Here is an 18,433-nt window from a genome sequence, read left to right as displayed (position 1 = left end):
TAGAGCAGTCGGCGACTGTGTAGAGATTTGTATTGGATTTTATTTTTGCCTTTACATCCCCTTTACTGTTTCCAACTCCAGCTGCAGGGACAAAGATCATGGAGCCAGATTTAAACAGATAAACTGGGATTCTATTTGGAAGATTATTTTGCTGCAGCCACTGGTTCTGCAGAGTTGGAGAAAGTTTGTATTAAACAATCCAAAAACTATAAAATCCACATTAGATTACATGACAACACAGGACCCAGTGCAGTCTGTATATTCTGATTATTAATCAGTCTTGTTGTATCGGCTTCTGGCAGATATTATTTGACTTGTGCTGTTTTGATCATTTATGATGATCCCTAAGCAGCCCAGATCACACTGAGCATGTGCACAGTCTTGGTCTTGCAAAGATGTATAACAAAGTTTGATTAGATGAGATGTTTGATTAGGCTTGTAGTGCAGTAAGTTGTATGATGGAAGGGTGAATATATCAAACATGGAGGTTACATACAAACACGCAGACAGATACAGTGAGGTAAAGAGATCTCTGTGCATTAGAGCTGACAATCTAAATTGGTTATGTATCAGAAATGCACAATATGGAGGTTGAATTAACCGTGAATTGATGTTTAATTGGTGTAAAGCATCAGAATTCTGGGCAGTTTTCCTCCCCGTTGGTATTTCCAACAATGTCACTTGATTAGGCGTCTTGTCAAGTCCAAGTCAAGCTGCTGACGCTTTCTGAGCAGTTTCTCGTTTTTGGAGGTTGAATTATTGCCATTAAAATTCTTTGAAATGTCAGCCTTTTAATATCCATAAATATTCAATGAGGTGTAAGTTGTAGGAGAGAAGGTGCCCCTGAGATCTGGTACCAGCCCAAACGCCAAGCTCGCCCTCCTGTGGCCACAACTGGAACTGCAACTTAGAAAAATAACGTCCCGTTCTCTGGGGGGAGGAACAAACGTCAATTCCAGAGGGGGGATCACTGAGGTTTGAGCATCACTTTCCCCTTGGGTTAATACAAAAAGAGTTTTGTGTCTTTCTATGTGCAGGAGTTTTTAGCCAGACACAGTCCATATTTTATGAGCAGATTCTCCCTTCTCTCCAACTGACACTTTACTCCTGAAACAGCCAGAAATGCAGATAAAAGGGAGCCGGCTGTTGTGTTTATAAAGAGGTCACTAGTTGCCCCCTATGAAATGCTGGGGTCACTGTATCATGTATTTTTGGGGTCACGGTACCAGAAGACGACACAAATTGGGGGGCAATGTTAGAAATAAACGGCACAATGCTCAGTGGGGTAACCAGGGGAGTGTGTTAATATAATATTGTAACTGAACCCCTATAATAAAAGCCCCCACTTTTTGTGAATCCAAATCCCTTTTATGAGAAGCTCAAGCTCCAGTCTCCACGTCTGCGTCTCCAGTCGCCGGTTCTGACTCGGTAATAAAAACAACACAAAAGAGACGAGACCCAAAAATAACCCCGCGAGGAGCGAATGAGGCTTTTATCCCGGCGGAGGCTCCGGCAGATGGAAATTTCATTGTGTGTCACTTTGTGATAAGATAATGGGGCGCGATTCAAGGCGATTACAGTCAAATTGCTCAGTCTGATCATCCGCGGCAAAGTCGCTAGGAGAGGGCGCGGGTTTCGGCGTTGATGTCGGAGGCTGAGCTGAGATTGGGGTGAAACCGGGGCACATGCACTGTCGTTTCTCCCCGCTGACAGTCCCAGTGGATTTCTGCTCCAGAGACGTCGCACTAGTCTCGTTGCTCCTCATTTTCTGCGTCGCCTCGTAATTGGGCAAATCTGCGCTGCTCGACATGATCTTGTTTATATAGAGGGGACCGGGGACCTGATGCAATAAAATGTCCCTTATAGAACCCAAATGGCTGCCCAGCTACAACTCCCAGCACCCTCATGACATGGCTTGGAGGTGGGATACTGGGAGTTGTAGTTTAGCAGAAGCCAGAGGGCCTCCTCCTGATATAAATAAATCAGTAAATCGACCGCACAAATCTACAGACACATTGGAACAACAATTGGAATTTCTCCTGAAAAATTGGCAAATTTCCAGCAAAATTCATGAAACGTTGAAAAATTCGCAAAAAGTTAGTGAAACTTGAAAGTTGACGCCCGCGGCAATTGTGGCCGCGCGTTCGAAAAGTCACTCGTGTCAATTTTGACGCCGGCGTTAAAATCAATGGGCGTCTGAATAGTGTTGACGCATGGCGATTTTGACGCAAGCGACTTTTTGCAGCAACATTTTCGTGGGAGTTTTGTGAATTTATTCGCCACCAGCGAAACACGAATTTATTCACTATCATTACTAGGGATGTAGCGAACTGTTCGCCGGCGAACTTGTTCGCGCGAACTTCGACCGTTCGCGTCCGCCGAATGTTCGCGAACGTCGCGTGACGTTCGCATTTTGAGTTCGCGTTCGATTCGAATACAAATCGTTCGACCATTCGACCATTCGAATTCCTTCGACCGCTAAAAATCGAACGATTTCCATTCGTTCGAACGATTGTAAGCATTCGATCGAATGAAAAGCATTCGATCGAATGCTTCGATCGTTCGATTCGAATGAAAATCGTTCGATCGAACGATTAAAATCCTTCGATCGTTCGAATCGAACGATTTTAGCGGGTGTTCGAAGTTCGCGAACTGTTCGCGAACGTTCGCATTTTTGCCGGTGTTCGCGAACGGCGTTCGCGAACAACAAATCGGCAGTTCGCTACATCCCTAATCATTACTATCGACAAGTTCATACCAAGAAGTGTCCCTAGAAATATTATACCAAACAACATGGAAACAGAACTACTCCGAGGAAGCGAATGTGTCAGAAAATCAACAACAACAAAATACAATGAGACATAATCTTAACAAACGGTTACTCATTGCAACTTACAACTACTAGTAACCTTCTACACTACCTGCTGGAACCAAACGGATAAACTTGTTAATTTTACTAGAAATGACTCGATGTTCCGGTAACATCTGGAGATAATAATCATTATTTCTGATCTTCGTACAACTTAATTTGTACCAGACAATTGATTTGTTCATTTTATTTTATTTCAATTATTACATGTCATTTGCAATGTATAAAGAAATTAAAACATAAATAAATCAGCAAATTTCCATAAATCCAGAGCCGTTACACCCCATTCCCTTGCTGCACCCCCACTTCCACATAGGCCTATACTGACTAATCCTAGTACTGACCCTGATTAAATGAAAACTCTAACTGAGAGAAAATTGTTACTAATCCCCCAGAAACCTCCCCCTGGGTAAGTGAATCCAATCTCCCCCAGTACTTACCCAGGTACAGAGCTCTGATTCTCTGTACTTCCTGCTCCTGGGCTGTTCTCTTTCCCATGGTCAGACAGGAACCGTCCCCCTGGGGTAAGTGAATCCAATCTCCCCCAGTACTTACCAGGTACAGAGCTCTGATCTCTGTACTTCCTGCTCCTGGGCTGTCTCTTTCCCATGGTCAGACAGGAACCTCCCCTGGGTAAGTCAATCCAATCTCCCCCAGTACTTACCCAGGTACAGAGCTCTGATTCTCTGTACTTCCTGCTCCTGGGTGTTCTCTTCCCATGGTCAGACAAGAACCTCCCCTGGGTAAGTGGAATCCCAATCTCCCCCAGTACTTACCCAGGTACAAGAGCTCTGATTCGCCTGTACTTCCTGCTCCTGGGCTGTTCTCTTTCCGCATGGTCAGACAGGAAACCTCCCCCCTGGGTAAATTAATCCAATCTCCCCCAGCTACTTACCCAGGTACATGAGCTTCTGATTCTCTGTACTTCCTGCTCCTGGGCTGTTCTCTTTCGCCCATGGTCAGGACAGGAACCTCCCCCTGGGTAATGAATGCCAATCTCCCCCAGTACTTACCGGCAGGTACAGGAGCTCTGATTCTCTGTTACTCTCCTGCTCCTGGGCTGTTCTCTTTCCCATGGTCAGACAGGAACCTCCCCCTGGGTAAGTGAATCCAATCTCCCCCAGTACTTACCCAGGTACAGAGCTCTGATTCTCTGTACTTCCTGCTCCTGGGCTGTTCTCTTTCCCATGGTCAGACAGGAACCTCCTGGTAAATGAATCTATACTCAGGGGACTCAGGACTAGATAATATTATACATTATTTGATGAACAAGAAACCAATGGTGGAAACAACATTTTTATGAATTATTAGTTTAGGTAAAAAAGGTCAATTCTGGTCACTGAACATATAAAACATATAAAAAAGAATGTCAATTTGCAGGAGGAAGAGGAAGTAGAAATCACAGCGACTTTATTCCCTTTGGCTCAGACTGTTCCCTCTCTCTGGGTTTCTCTGGTTCTTATGATCCTGCAGCCGACACTGTAAATATCCTCCCAAGTCCTATTTTCTCATGAGTCGCATTGAGCAGTGGCAGTAGATAATGAATTCATTTGTTTGCTACAGGGCAGCTCCCACACGCAATCTCTCTCCCTGGGGTAATTAATTATTTAGGGTGGGGAGCTCAGAAACATTTCCTGTTAGGGGGGAAGAGTGGGGTCTACACTGTGGGGGAAGAGAGAGGAAGATCTGGGTTTTACTTCTACAGCCCCCCCCCCATCCATTTAATACCCTTATTGCCCCTTTACCCTGATTCCTTCCACGTCTTCTCTTTCCAGTGTCCCAAAGTGTTAAACTTGCCCCTCCAGCCACAATTAATTGCCAAACAGCCAGGTCACATGACACAATCCACAAGTGCCGACACTAACTGCCATCTGGGCACAACTGAGCTCTGTATAAACAGTCACAGGTTACTATACATAAGTCACTTGCTGGAGTCACTGGAACTTCAGAGCAGAACTTGTGGCCAGGAGAGAACCTAATTAACTATATTGACGGTCTCTGGACATGTTGGTGACAGGAGGACTTTATAGACCCTAGTGCCACCTCTTCCAATTTGAGCCCCAAATTCAGGCTCCTCCCAGGTCCTTGTGATCTCCAAGCAGCTCTGGGCTCCTCTAATTAAACAGACTGTACTCCTGCCTCCTCATGACATCACCAGCACCAGGGCCAATAGAAACAGGACTGGCACCCAGGAGATAAAACTGAAAGCTCCTACTCACATCAATATCAGTAAATCATTTCTGTCTCCCTCTTGTCCTACTGTCTCCATCTTGCCCTACTGCAGGGTCGGACTGGGGGGCCCGGGGCCCACCGGGACTACTGCCCAGGGCCCCCCGACCCCACCTACCGTGATGCGCACTGCGCGCCTGCGTGACGGCACGGCTCGCCGCTCCTTCTTGAAAGGCACCGCTCAGAGCTCTGTATTTTGCTGCGCGCATGCGCAGATAGCGCAGCGCGGCGCCTAAAGAAATCTTTTTTTTTTAATCAAAATGGTCGGGAGAGGGGTCTGGCCCGGCGGGGGCCCATTAAGGGTCGGGTCGCCAAATCCATCTACCGTGGTGATTTTCCCGGTCCCCCGGGCGCCCCGGGGGGGGGGGGGGCCCAGGTCCCGGGGGGAACCCCAACTTGGCCCTACTGCTCCATCGCTCTACTGTCTCTATCTTCCTATGTCCCATCTTTCCGACTGTCTCCCTGTCTGTCCTACTGTCTCATCTTGTCCTAACTGCTATCCATCGGGCGCTCTACTCTCTCCAATCTTGTCCTATGTCTCCCTCTAATGCTTACTGTCTGCCTGATTGTCCTACTGTCTCCATCTGTCCTAGCTGTGCTCCTCCATCCTTGTCCTACTGTCTCCTCTGTTGTCTTATGTCTCCATCTTATCCTAACTGTCCTTCCATCTTGTTCTACGTCTCACATCTTGTCCTACTGTCTCATCAATGTCCTACTGTCTCCCATCTTGAGCCTACTGTTCTCCATCTTTGTCTACTAGTCTCCTTCCTTGTCCTACTTCTCCCATCTTGTCCTACTTGTCTCCTATCTTAACCTACTGCTCCCTCTTGTCTACTGTCTCCATCTTGTCCTACTGTCTCCATTTTGTGCCTACTTCGTCTTTTCCTCACTTTCTGTCCTACGTCTCCATTGCCGACTGTCTCCATCTTACCCTACTGTCCATCCATCTGTCCTACTGTCTCCCTTTTCCTACTGTCTCCACGGTCCTACTGTCTCTCCAGCTTGATCCTACTGTCTCCATACTTGTCCTACTGTACTCCTCTTTCCTTTGACTGTTCCATTTGTCTCTACTTCTCAAAACTATTGTTATCTTGACCTACTCTAACCACTTCTTTCCCTACTTGTCTCATCTTCCCCCTTACTTCCCACTTACTCTTCCTACGTCTCCATCTTCTGTCACTTTCTCCATCATCCCTACTTCTTACCATCTTGCCTACGTCTCCATCTCCTACTTCTCCCTCATGTCCGACTGTCTCCCTCTTCCTAACTGTCCCAATCTTTACTCTACTGTTTCTCCTTCATATCCGTGCTCTCTATCTCTACTCACAACTCCATCTCGCTACTACGTCTCATTATCTTGCTTATCTACTTTCCCCAATCTTGTCCTACTGTTCTTTCCCGTTGTCCTACGTCTCCATCTTGTCCTACTGTCTCCCATCTCGCCTCTACTGTCTCCCATCTTGTCCTACTGTTCTCCCTCTTGTTACTACTGTCTCCTGTTGTTCCTACACCTGTCTCCATCTTGTCTACTTGTCTCCATCTTGTCCTACTCGTCTCCCGTTTCCTACTGTCTCCATCTTATCTACTGTCTCCATCAATTTCTCTACTTTCTTCCATTTGCCTACTGTCTCCATCTTGTTCACCTACTGTCTCATCTTTAACCTACTGTCTCCATCTTCCTCACGTCTCCCTTTGTCCTCACTGTCTTCCATCTTGTCCTACTGTCTCCCACCTCCTCTACTGTCTCCCTCTTTTTTCCTTAACTGCTCATCAATCTTGCTCCTACTGTCTCCGATTTTTGCCTACTGTCCTCGATACCCTGTTCGCCACTGTCTTCCATCTCGTTCCTACTGTCTCCAATACATTTGACCTTACCTTTCCCTCCTTATTTATCATACTTCTCCCTCTTGTCCGTACTGTCTCATCCTCGTCACTCTACTTTCTCCCATCTTGCATCCTACTTACTCCATCTCTTCTTATCCTCTCACTAGTCTCCAATCTACCTTCTTGTCTACTTTCTCCATCTTCATTCCTACTTGTCCATCGTGACCATGTCTCATCCTCTGCTCCTACTCTCCATCTTGCCCTACCGTCTCCAAGCCTTCCCTTGACGTAGTACGCCATCTTACCTACTGTCTCCATTCTCTGCCTACACTGTCTCTCACTTGCCCTACTGTCTCCCATTTCCTTACTCGTCTGCTTCCCTCTTTCCCTACTGTTCACCTCTTTCCTTACTGTCTCCATCTTGCCTACTGTTTTAACATCTTGCCTACATGTTCTCCCCTCGTCTTACTGTCCTTCCATCTGTCCTACTGTCTTCCATATTGTTCATGTCTCCTTGTTGCCTACTGTTCTCCATCTGTATCCTTCACTCTCTCCCTCATCCTTGATCCTACTGTCTTCCCATACTTAGTCCTACTGTACTCCCTCTATGTCACTTTACTGTCTCCAATCCTCTGCGTCCTCCTACTGTTCTCCATTCTTACTACTTGTCTCCATCATCTTGTCCTACTGTCTCCCTCTGCCTCTACTTGTCCCATCCTGTCTCCATCTTTCTACCTGCACTCCTACTGTCTCCATACTGTGTTACTGTCTCCTCTGTCACTATGTTCTCCATCCTTGACCTACTGTCTCCATCCCTTGTCTACTGTCTCCATTCTTGCCCCTACTGTTTCTCCACTCTTGTACCCATACCTTTCTCCATCTTGTTCCATACTGTCTCCATCTTGTACTATTCCTCCCCTCTGTCTACTGTCTCCATCTGTCCTATTGTCTCCATCTTGTCTCTACTGTCTCATCTGGCCCTAACTGTCTCCTTCTCTGCCCTACTCTCCATCTTGTAGCACCTTTCCCCCTTCTTGCCCCTAAGACTTCTTGCCCTACAGTTTCCACGTTTCTCTAGTTTCTTCAAGGTCGGACTGGAGCTGCTGTCCATGGCCCCTCTCTGGATACCCTGGGCCCCCTTGCTGTGCTGCCGAGCGAGCGAGAGCGCTTCGTTTTTCGGTGGTCTCGGCAGGAAGCAGTCAGCAAATTGTTGATCTGGGCCGGCACAAAGGGCTGGGGACCCACTGGGTTTTTTCCTGATGTCGCGCCGGCCCAGTCCGACCCTGAGCGTCTCCATCTTGTCCGACTTTCAGCTTCTTCTGCCCTTGGATATAAGTGAGAGGTTTAAGACTCCAAACTTTAGCCTTTAATCGTCACTAATGACTGTTGGGTGTAACACAAGTCTATGTGACGCTGCAGTTGGGGAACATTTGGGGGTATTAGTAACATGCAGGGATTTCACATGCTACAATGGGTTAATATTGACTGGACCCTTCATTAAGTGCAACTGGAATTAATTAGTCAGACGGGGCTGCAATTAACTGAACAGCGATTATAATAAACATTTGTTTGTAGGGTCTGTGAGTTTCATGTTCATCACTTTGTCCCGTCTGGTCATTCTTTCATTTTACTTGATTTCAAGGTTTAATAATAATTATAATTGCCGGGTGCCCGAGTCTCTCTCCAGCCAATCAGACGGGCCGCTCAGCCGAGTGGAATATGTTGGATCAATAGAATGTTCCCGTTTGCAGCAGAGCAGCGAGTCAGGCCTGTCAATATGTCTATGGGCGACTTCTCTGTGTCTGTGGGAGGGAGACGCTTCAGCTTTGGCATCGTTTTGGGGTCAATCGAACCTCAGTAAATAAAGTCAACACTGTTTAAAGGGGAAATTTACCTAAAAATTGTTTTTATTTACCTAATAAGAAATGTAACTTCCCAATATCCAATTCCCAATCTGCACTGCTGCCTCTGACTCCTGATACAACTTCCCAATATCCATTCATTGCTCATTCTCACTGGGTTTATAGTTCTGTGTAACTGTCATTGTGTCTGTCCCTTTCTCTTCTCTGCACTGCTGCTTCTGACTCCTGATACAACTTCCCAATATCCATTCATTCCTCATTCTCACTGGGTTTATAGTTCTGTGTAACTGTCATTGTGTCTGTCCCTTTCTCTTCTCTGCACTGCTGCTTCTGACTCCTGATACAACTTCCCAATATCCATTCATTCCTCATTCTCACTGGGTTTATAGTTCTGTGTAACTGTCATTGTGTCTGTCTGTCCTTTTCTGCACTGCTGCTCCTGACTCTCTGCACAACTGAAACAATAGAGCAATAGTCACGTCCCCTTCCAGTTCCCACAATGCCTTACACATTATTATTGCAATTCTTCTCACAAGTGTTTGGCAGGAGAGCTCATCTCATATAATAGATGTTCCGTAACCCCCCGCACTGTGTCTGTGCATCAGAAGTAATACATTGTCAGACAGTATGGCAGCGCTGCTAATGCAGAGATAAGTGGCACATTTCACACAGACATCTATCATTTTATATAAATACCTGAAAAGAGTAAATGGACTGAAGGTGAAGCGCAGGTGACATCTCCTGGGCTGGAATTAAATGCTGACGCGTTTCAGAACCAAACAACAATCTCTGCCACGCGCTTCCAAAGAATAATGATGCCGAGTATCACCGCGCCACTCCAGCCCATAACAACAAGTGCAACTGGGCAGCGAGACGTGAAATGCGCTGAGTGAGAGTTTTGATGGGAAAGGAGTTTTCTGGTAAAATTCCTTGTTATGGGAATAAACTAGTTTCAAAGAAAGTTTAGAGAAACCTTTTTATTAAGAAATAGTCAATGTTTCAAGTGTTTCAGTGTGGAGGACACTTTAACAAGTATAGGCCAACCTGTAGCCAATCAGAGCATTAGAATATTCACAGGATTAGATCAACCTACAGCCAATCAGAGCATTAGAACATTCCCAGGACATGACCAACCTATAGCCAATCAGAGTATTAGAACATTCCCAGGACCAGACCAATCTGTAGCCAATCAGAGTATTAGAACATTCTCAGGACCAGACCAACCTACAGCCAATCAGAGCATTAGAACATTCCCAGGACCAGACCAACCTACAGCCAATCAGAGCATTAGAACATTCACAGGACCAGACCAACCTATAGCCAATCAGAGCATTAGAACATTCCCAGGACCAGACCAACCTGTAGCCAATCAGAACATAAGAACATTTAAAACAACAATTCTATGCAATTATTTCCATTGGCATTCTCTCTTTTTTTTTTTATAGTTTTTGAATTATTTGCCTTTTTCTTTGCAGCTTTCAAATCGGCGTCACTGACCCCATCTAAAAACAAACACTCTGTAAGGCTACAAATGTAATGTTATTGCTACTTTTTATTCCTCATCTTTCTATTCAGGCCTCTCCTATTCAGTTGTTAGGGTAATGGGGGCCCTAGCACCCAGATGGCTGAAATTACAAACTGGAGAGCTGCTGAATCTTTTCTAAATAACTTAAAAACCACAAATAATAAAAAATGAAAACCAATTACAAATTATCTCAGAAAATCACTCTCTACATCATACTAACAGTTCATTTAAAGATAAACAACCCCTGTAACATACCCTAAAAGAGAAATGAAGTAAAACAGACAATTCAATTATAATTTCCCCTTAATTCTGATTCTTCTTTCATCAGACTTACTGGATTTCATTCCCCAGTAACACATCACATGAGCTGCTCTTCCCCACTTAAATTCCCCTATAGTGGATTGTCCATGTGGGCAGAAGCTTAGATTAAAGGGGAACTTAAAATTACAGGTGTCATTTTTTTCTGCATGTTTTATGAAAAATTACTTTTTTTTAAATTCTGCTTCCTGATTGGTAGTTAATGACCCCCCCCAAGGGGTATATAGCAGAGAGTCAAGTCAGGCTTGTGTTGGACTGGGCCCCGTCGGCCATTCTCACAGCAATCAGACAGTTCTAAATGTAATAGGTGTCATATAGATTTATACTGGGAATTAGAAAGGTAACGTGGGTCCTTGGAAAGGCCCATTAGCACCACACAGGTAGGGTGAGTCCATGTGGTGCTAACAGGTAACAGGTAAGTTGCTGCTGCCATTTCCCAGCATCCTCTGCTAGCAGCCGATTGGCTGAAGATTTGAGAGCTTGCAATTATCCCAGTCCCACAGACGTAACCCATTAATTACCGCGATGGTGGGCTCTGTGCACACATAGGGTTAAAGAGCGCCGCAGGCAGCCGTATCCCCATTAGGCAGAATTAGAGGTGCGCCGCAGGCTGCAATGTAATTTATATGTAAATAATTCACAGAGTCGTTAGAATAAAATAAAAACATCCACGGAAACTTCTCCCGTCTCATCTGAGGATGAAATAAGCGCTTAACGGGCAAATTCTTTGCTCCAGAAATGACTCCATAAAATCTTTATTGAACAAGCAATGGATTCCGCGTGTTTTGCCTGCGCTCACAGATTTTTATTTCACTTTATTAACCTGTAACTGATAATGGGGCCCCCTGCCTGTAGCAGCAGGACAACCAGAAGGGTTTCAGGGGTTCCAACATACAGGGTCCCATCATTCCTAGGGCCCTAAAATGCCATTGGGTCTCCTAGTACAGGGACCAAGAATTCTGGTTGGTTTCTGGATTGGACAATGTTCAGGCCCAACACCCACTGCGATTGGACTGGAGGAGCCGCCGTAAAGGACTTGCAGGGTTTGTAGAGAATGAGATGTCGTTGGAAGAGAATTTGGGTCACACCAAGTGGGATAAAGGTCCTACAGAAGCCGGGCCCCAGGGGGAGATACTTGTTACCCTGTAAGGTCAATATAACCCAATCAGCAAGAGGTCTGGGAATCCAAGACCCACCATCCAAATGTGTCCATTATTAATAAAAAAGACTATATAACTGCAGGGGGCAATTTGTTGGTCACCCCTAGTTTCTCATGAGCATGGGACCCCAAGACATCCCCCCTTCTTCTCCATCCTGGGGGACTTTCTAGGTCTGAGGGTCCCAGGTCCCTGCAATTAGTGTCAATGGGGAAGCCTAACAAATTGTCAACCAGTAATTTTTTTGTTTTTGCCCTTTAAATGAAGCTGCTAATATAAAGCTCTATTGCCCCACTGTGGTGACCATTTGCACTGGGGTCAATGCCCTGTGGGATTGGGGTGAGATTTATTTTCCAAGGTCGAGCCAATTTTGGGAGTTCTGATGGCACCGGGGGCGGAGATTTCGGCTGGTCCTGTGTTTTTGTTTATTAGAGCTCGGCACGAGATGGGCAGCGCCAGCGTCTCACCGGTCATTAATCCTGCTTCCCACTTAATCAAATTAAAAACGAGGGGAGTAATGGAGCGTCCGGGGAGTTATTACTAGTACGGAGGTGTCTCTAACAATTTACGGCTCATAATAAAAGCCAGGGATGTTGCTGGGCGTTCGCACACAGCCTAAAAAGCACCGCGCTCGTAAAATTCCAACTGCGTCCTATTTATTGCTTGGGTTGGTTTCCCTTTATTTGTCTTCTTGTTTTCTGCTCCTTTCTTGGAAAATAAAATGTGTCGGAGATTGGAGGTAAAACAGGAGATTCCCCCATTTTATAAATAAGCCCCTTGCTCAGTTGCCCTTTAATGTACAGTTACCCCCCCCCCCCACACACACAGTTAATTATCAGTCATTTCCATGATTTGTGTCCATTGTGTAATGGGGTTATTAAGAAGACAAATGAAAAAAACCTCTAATATAACTATATATGACTCAGATGTGTTCCTGTAGGCACTAACCTCTCCATGACTACAATGGGACAAGATGGAGACAGTTGGACAAGATGGAGACAGTAGGGCAAGATGGAGACAGTAGGACAAGATGGAGACAGTAGAGCAAGATGGAGACAGTAGGGCAAGATGGAGACAGTAGGACAAGATGGAAACCGTAGGACTAGATGAAGGCAGTAGAGAAAGATGGAGACAGTAGGAGTAGATGGAGACATTAAGGTAAGATGGGAGACAATAGGGCAAGATGTAGAAAATGGGACAAGATGGAGACAGTAGGAGAAGATGGAGACAATAAGGAAAAATGGAGACAGTAGGAGTAGATGGAGTCAGTAAGACAAGATGGAGAAAGTAGGACAAGATGGGAGACAGTAGGGCAAGATGAAGACAGTAGAGAAAGATGGAGACAGTAGGAGTAGATGGAGACATTAGGGTAAGATGGGAGACACTAGGGCAAAATGGAGACAATGGGACAAGATGGAAACAGTAGGACAAGATGGAGACAATAGAGCAAGATGAAGACAGTAGGTCAAGATGAAGATAGTAGGTCAAGATGGAGACAGTAGGACAAGATGGAGACCTTTTGACAAAATGAAGACAGTAGGGCAAGATGAAGAAAGTAGGGCAAGATGAAGACAGTAGGTCAAGATGAAGATAGTAATTCAAGATGGAGACAGTAGGAGAAGAAGGAGACAGAAGGTCAAGATGAAGATAGTAATTCAAGATGGAGACCGTAGGAGAAGAAGGAGACAGTAGGGCAAGATGAAGACAATAGGTCAAGATGAAGACAGTAGGGCAAGATGAAGACAGTAGGTCAAGATGAAGACAGTAGGTCAAGATGGAGACAGTAGGGCAAGATGAAGACAATAGGTCAAGATGAAGACAGTAGGGCAAGATGAAGACAGTAGGTCAAGATGAAGAATGTAGGGCGAGATGAAGACATTAAGTAAAGATGAAGATAGTAGGTCAAGATGGAGACAGTAGGTCAAGATGAGAAAAGTAGGGCAAGATAAAGACAGTAGGTCAAGATGAAGATATTATGTCAAGATGAAGACAGTTGGTAAAGATGAAGACAGTAGGGCAAAATAAAGACAATAGGTCAAGATGAAGACAGTAGGGCAAGACGAAGACAGTAGGGCAAGAGGAAGACAGTAGGTCAAGATGAAGACAGTAGAACAAGATGGAGACAGTAGGTCAAGGTGAAGACAGTAGGACAAGATGGAGACAGTAGGACAAAATGGATACAGTAGGACAAGATAAAGACAGTAGAACAAGATGGAGACAGTAGGACAAGATGGAGACTACAGCACAAGATGGAGACTACAGCACACGATAGAGCAAAATAGGAGCAGCAGAGTAAGCTGGTCTACAGAAGGGCAAGATATACAACTAGTGTCTCAAAGCCTGTAGTCCATTAGTTGCTGCTGGAAGGAGTTGAACAGACAGAGGTTGGAATCTGCTACAAATCCGCACCACTAAAGAGAAGCCTGTTCCTGTTTTCTGTAACTGAGTCTCTAGCCTTGAGGGGCCCTTTGTTTGATGAAACCCAATGCAGGAGCATATGGAGCTTTGTACACACAGAGGTAGGTGGATCCGTGGCACTGCCTGGGCACCAGAACTGACTCCTCTGTAAGTGGCAGGACAAGTGTTAACCCCAGAGCTTGTGCCCCACATTTGCCTCCAGATGGAGTTGTGTGTTGCTGAATTGTGATTTTTAATTTGATGATGATGATGATGATGTCTCTCAGCCGAGGAACATTAAACTGCAATAGCCTGGCCCCTCGGAGACTAGAACTTTGTCTCCTTTAACTCTGCTCATTAGAAAGAGACTTAATGGCTTCAGGATTCATCTCATTTCCTTTACTGTCGCCCACCAGCAACCAGCCCGGCGTTTGTAAGCAGAGCACATCCCTGCTGGTGCATTGTGGGTTGGGGGTCAGAGAGTGGTGAGACGGAGACTGGGGAATCACTAAGAGTGTCTTGGCCTGGTCAGACTCAGCAATGCTCTGCAGCTAATGAAATGCTCTGCACTTCTGTTAGACTAAGCAATGCTCTGCAATTCTGTTAGACTAAGCAATGCTCTGCAATTCTGGTAGAGGCTCAGCAATGCGGTGCGCTTTTATTTGAAACTCAGACTCATATAGACAATTCTATTAGGGACAGAATAAAAACAGACCAAGGGGCTCTGCTAAAGACTCTGGGAAGCTCTGCCGCTCTGTTATTGGCTCCTTACCAGGAGATGAGACCCAGACCTTCTCTGATTGGTCTGAGTGGCACCAACAATAGAAGTGGCCAGTAATTGGGAAGGGGACAACCTGGCAAACTGGGGGGAAGAGGTGAGTTATGCAAGTAATTCCTATCAGCCGGCAGTGATGATATTTAATAATGATATTTACTGATCCCCAGAGAGACAACTTGTTTGTGTGTGAGAGACATCACAGGGGGGAATGAGACAGAGAGGTGAGAGTGCAAGTGGCAATGGGGGGGAGTTGGCAGAGCAGAAGGGGGGCACATAAGGGTGACAATTAAATAAAGAAGGGACAGAGCTGAGTCCATGTTGTTTGGTCTCAAAGCTCATGAGTCCGAACAGGTGGAGCTGTAGGGACTTTGGTTTCAGGTTAAGGTTCCCCCCTATTCAGTTTTGACCCGAACAGTTCGGTTTTTCTAAGGTCTGTTTGGTTTTCAGCCTTATGAAACCTGAACAATAATCTGGCCAATACATGAAAAGCAGTTAAATACTAAGATACTCACCTAAACACCTCAAGTCCAGTTCATTTCTTATTATTACAGATACAAAAAATGTTTCTAAAGTTGCTGTATTTCAGAGCTTTCTGGATAATTGATTTCTGTGTAATAGATCTCATACCTGTAATTAAAGGATTGGGCTTAATCATCAAGCAGAATTTCGCTAGAAATAGTGGTGTCACCTGTGTGGTTTTCAACTGGACATCAACACTTTAAAACATTGAGAATATTGGATAGAAATCCAGCCAGTTGTATCTAAGTGATGTAATGACCTTGTCCTCCACCAGCATCATTGTGCTCACCTCTGATGTCATCATGCCTGTTCCTACATCACTGCCCCACCCCCAATGTTATCTGCCCCGTCTCCCGTGTTTGGATTTAGCCATCACCAAAGGTGGCGACTCTATTTCAGGTCCAGGGACAGAAGGGAGAATCGGCACAGGGAGGGGGAGACAGAAATCAGGGGAATGGGGGAAGGGATCAATGGAATCTGTTCTTGTATTGCGCCCCCTAATGGCCAGAGAAGGAGAGCTGCATGGGAGTCATTAGTGGAAAAATGGGGGCTGAAAGGCTCAGAAGAAATCAGACCCTGCAGTCCCTGTGCTCCCCAGAAAATGAGAAGTTTGGGCAGGTTGGGGGTCACACAAAGAGAGAGACTGGGTCAGAACAGAATGCAGATTCCCTCCTGTGCTCCCATGATGCTTTGCAGGAAGGAGGCAACTAAATACACCAATAACCTCAGGGGTCGGAGCCGCTCGTTCAGGAGAATAAGAGCCATAAAGGGGCGACACATTATTGAGAGCGACGTTTGTGCCATTAACCTGTTTCTCATAAAGATTCTCATCAGTAGCCCCCCCCCCAGAGGTACCTCAAGTTTCTCTTTAAGACTCACACGGGAGGGACCCCCAGAGCAGCCGTTCCCTGCACCCTAAATCTCTTGTCTCTTATTGCTCTGGGTTATTATTAGATTATTATTATTATTATTATTATTAGATTATTATTATTAGATTATTATTATTAGATTATTATTATTAGATTATTATTATTATTATATGATGATGATTATTATTAGGTTATTATTATAAGATTATTATTATTATTGTTATTTTTATTATTATTATTATATGATGATGATTATTAGATTATTATTTGATTATTATTATTATTGTTATTATTAGTTTATTATTATTATTAAATTAATATTATTATTAAATAGAAATGGACTCCTCCAAGTCATACAATAGGCGGAATATTTCTCATTTCTACACAGACCAGGAATCAAAAGAAATCCCTTATCTCATGTTGTCTCTCATCCCCCCCCATCACTTCACATTAACCAAACTACAGCCTCAAGGGTGGCAACCTGAGGGTCTCACATTATTATTGCACTAAAACTCCCAGCGACCCGTGACCTTAATTGTTTTCTCTCCAGCACAGTTGCAATTGTCCCATTGGGGCCCCTAGTCTAATAGAGGTACAGCCATGAGCATGTGATACTGTGTATATGGTCATGTGATGTTTATTATACAGGAGTGAGGCCTCTTTATATATACTAATATCATAGGCACAATAGAAAAAAATTAATATAACATTGGTGTATGTCATGGTAATGGTATATATATATATATATATATATATATATATATATATATATATATATATATATATATATATATATATATATATATATATATATATATAATGAAGAACCAAAAATGCCAGCACCAAGGGTCTTGTGTCAAATTGTTTTTACATATCATGTCTTAATACAAGCTTTTTGACACAAGATCCTTGGTGCTGGCATTTTTTGGTTCTTCATTGTATATGCAATTGGATCCGTGCACAGGGGCAGGGATAATCTAGCTGCTGGGAATGAGGTGCTGTCCATCCATACATATATATATAGATAGATATAGATATGTATATATATATATATATGAAACTGAAACAAGATGATGAAAGTCAGGTCAGTCCCCAGTACTGTACAATGAACAGAGCTTTGATTCTCTGTACTTCCTGCTCCTGGGCTGTTCTCTTTCCCATGGTCAGACAGGAACCTCCCCCTGGGTAAGTGAATCCAATCTCCCCCAGTACTTACCCAGGTACAGAACTCTGATTCTCTGTACTTCCTGCTCCTGGGCTGTTCTCTTTCCCATGGTCAGACAGGAATCTCCCCCTGGGTAAGTGAATCCAATCTCCCCCAGTACTTACCCAGGTACAGAGCTCTGATTCTCTGTACTTCCTGCTCCTGGGCTGTTCTCTTTCCCATGGTCAGACAGGAACCTCCCCCTGGGTAAGTGAATCCAATCTCCCCCAGTACTTACCCAGGTACAGAGCTCTGATTCTCTGTACTTCCTGCTCCTGGGCTGTTCTCTTTCCCATGGTCAGACAGGAACCTCCCCCTGGGAAAGTGAATCCAATCTCCCCCAGTACTTACCCAGGTACAGAGCTCTGATTCTCTGTACTTCCTGCTCCTGGGCTGTTCTCTTTCCCATGGTCAGACAGGAACCTCCCCCTGGGAAAGTGAATCCAATCTCCCCCAGTACTTACCCAGGTACAGAGCTCTGATTCTCTGTACTTCCTGCTCCTGGGCTGTTCTCTTTCCCATGGTCAGACAGGAATCTCTAGTAGACTGAAAGGGGTTGGTTGTAATAGAGAAACTCACTTGGATTCACTTGACATACTCTTTACAGGAGAATTATTCACTCTTCAGGACCAAAAAACAAGTAAGTTATTGACCTCTTTATAAGCAGCCTCTGTACCTGGACTGGAGGGCCACAGGGGCCCCTGATGACACACTGTACAAAACACAGACAGGAACCTATAGGGATACAGATTGGACCTTCCAATACTCACTGTTAATTGAATGTGTGAATATAAAATGTTCCATTTCCTACAATAAAAGACCCGGAGGCTTTCAATGACGATAATAAACCCATTCAATTTGCTTTTATGTTGAAATCATCGC

This window comes from Xenopus laevis, chromosome 7L (assembly GCF_017654675.1).
Source record: "Xenopus laevis strain J_2021 chromosome 7L, Xenopus_laevis_v10.1, whole genome shotgun sequence".
Classification (NCBI taxonomy): Eukaryota; Metazoa; Chordata; class Amphibia; order Anura; family Pipidae; genus Xenopus; species Xenopus laevis.
This window is presented reverse-complemented; position numbering follows the sequence as displayed.